This window comes from Macaca mulatta, chromosome 1, assembly GCF_049350105.2.
Source record: "Macaca mulatta isolate MMU2019108-1 chromosome 1, T2T-MMU8v2.0, whole genome shotgun sequence".
Taxonomy (NCBI): domain Eukaryota; kingdom Metazoa; phylum Chordata; class Mammalia; order Primates; family Cercopithecidae; genus Macaca; species Macaca mulatta.
The window spans coordinates 197,614,050-197,616,737 of NC_133406.1; the positions used below are offsets into that span (position 1 = coordinate 197,614,050).

General features: G+C 46.8%; 1 pseudogene; it reads right to left on the minus strand.

Moving 5' to 3' along the window:
• Positions 1 to 717: 717 nt before the first annotated feature.
• Positions 718 to 1,656, minus strand: LOC100427979 (olfactory receptor 2A12-like; annotated as a pseudogene).
• Between the last annotated feature and the right edge of the window lie 1,032 nt (positions 1,657 to 2,688).

Genomic DNA, 2,688 nt, shown 5'->3' on the forward strand with positions numbered 1-2,688 from the left:
GTTCCACATACCATCATCTTAATTTTCTGTGTTGGCAGCAAATATTGTTTATATGTCCTACTTTGCTTAAATCACTTTGGCCCCCATGCGCCATGTCACACAGTTACCATGTTCCATGTTGGTTACATGTATTCTATTGGTTGCTGTGGTATTATGGTAGATTATATCATTATCTCTGTTATTTGCTGCCCTCCCTGTAATTATGCATGCCTGTCCATTGTCCTGTGATATGCATTACTTCTCAGCAGGAAGAAAATACTTCCTGCCTCCTTGCCGTCACTTGACCATGTGACCTGCTTTGGCCAATGGGATGTGAGCCAAGAGGTGTGTGTCACTTCTGAAATGCTTTATTAGTCATCATTTGTTTTGGCCATTGTTCCTTTCCCTCTGCCATAAGAATGGTATGTTCCAGATAAGGGCTTCTCCTTCAGGGTGGATCTGAGACTGCACAAGGCCATAGCCGACCTACAACTACCATGGGATGTGAGCAATAAATAAACTTTTGCTGTTGTAAGATGCTGAAATTACAGATTTGTTCGTTACTGCACCACAATGAAGCAAGTGGATCAAGATAGCCATGTTAGTTTCATGCATATTTGTTCCACTGACCAAGTACTGTGTTGGTTCAAATGCACAACGTTAGTTGCACATTACAGTTGCTGTACCTTTCTTCAACATTGGACATTCTACCCCAGGCCTCTCCTGGCTCCCAGTTCACTAGGCAACCCTACTATGCCCCATCATTTTGAGAAAAGGCTGCTTAATGTCCTTGTTCCTCAGAATGTAGACCACAGGATTGAGCAGAGCCATGAAGACACTGTAAAAGAATGAGATCTGCTTACCTAGCTCAGGAGAATAGCTGGAGTTGGGCCTCACATAGATAAAAGTGACCAGAGCATAGAAGAGTGTGACCACGGTCAGGGGGGAGGCACAGGTCCAGAAAGCTTTGCAGCGGCCCTGGGTGGACTTAATCTTGAGGATGGCCAGGGCAATATGAATGTAGGAGGCCAGAATGAGAGACAGTGGGACAACAACCATAAAGACCCTGATGACCAGATCTGCCATCTCAATGAAGTGGGTGTCCCTGCAAGCCAAGCTCCGTACCGAGGGACCTTCACAGAAATAGTGGTTGACCGTGTTGGGCCCACAATATGGCAGCCTCATGGTGAGAAAGGTATGAATCAGGGAGAAGAAACCACAGGCCCATGTCCCAACTACCAAGCATGTGCACAGTCCCAAATGAGGATGACAGTATAACACAGCAGGTGGCAAATGGCCACATATTGGTCATAAGCCGTGACTGCAAAGAAGATGCACTCGCTCAGGCCCAAGACACCAAACACATACATCTGCAGCCAACAGCCAGCAAAGGTGATGGTCTGAGAGTGAATGACAAGATGCACCAACATCTGGGGCATGGTGATGATGATATGGCCCATATCCAGCAGGGAGAGGATTCAGAGGAAGAAGTACATGGCAGTGTGGAGATGCATGTCCAGGCAGATCAGGGTGACAATGAGCCAACTGTCTGGGACAGAGCTCAAGTAGAGGAAAAGAAAGGCAACGGAGAAGATCCTGTTGAAATGGGGTCACTGGAAAACCAAGCAGGATAAATTCAGAAACCCAGCTTTGGTTCTGCCCTGGAAGCATCCACATGATGGGGCCTATAAAAAACCACACTTACATAAATGTCATCTGAAATATGGTATCCTAACCTGAGGTCAGGAGTTCGAGACCAGCCTGGCCAACACAGTGAAACCCAGTCTCAACTAAAAATATAAAAATTAGCTGGGCATGGTGGTGGGCACCTGTAATCCCGCTACTTGGGAGGCTGAGGCAGGAGAATTGCTTGAACCCAAGAGATGGAGGTTGCAGTGAGCCGAGATTGCACCATGGCACTCCAGACTGGGTGACAAGGGAAAAATTCCATCAAAAAAAAAAAAAATGTATGGTATCCTGGCAAGAATAACAGCTGTGGAGGTAGACAGGCTAGGATTTTAATTCTGGTCCCACTACTCATTTACTGTATAATCTTGAACAGGTTACTTAACCATTCTGAGCCTTTCTCAGCCTGAATCTCCTCATCTGTAAAATGTGACTAATTACACTCACCTCTCAGGATTTTTGTAAGGAGTAGAAGCAATGTATATGAAGCCTGTAACACAATGCCTCAACACAGGAAATAAAACATAAAATGCTCATACTCAATTTCCCACTCTATCCCCACCCCTCAGTAGACAACTGGTCACTCACATGTCTAGCAAGAATCAGTTTACACCTTCTCAGCCCCAGCCCCCAAACCTGAGAGAGAGCTCCCTCTGTCTCAGAAAACATGGGTGTGGATGTGTTACGTGCCTCTCCTGACACCATGCAAGCGTTTCTCTCGCCCCAGCCGGTGCAATGTGAGGCTCTGTCAATAGAGGGCGACAGAGGGGCACTGAAATGTGATGGCTGCTGGAAGGTACTTATGTTGCTGGCTTCATTCTTCTTCCTTATTCAGCTTTGCTTCATTCTTCTTCCTTATTCAGCTTTAGAGTGAGTAAACTGGTGCGTGGAAGGGCTGTAGTACTCACTCCAACTGACCTCCGTGGACTACACAGCCACGCACTCAGGCCACACTCTCCCCATCCAGCAGCCACTTCTACAGACCAGCCCTGGCCACATGCTCAGGCAATGCTTCCCCTCAAC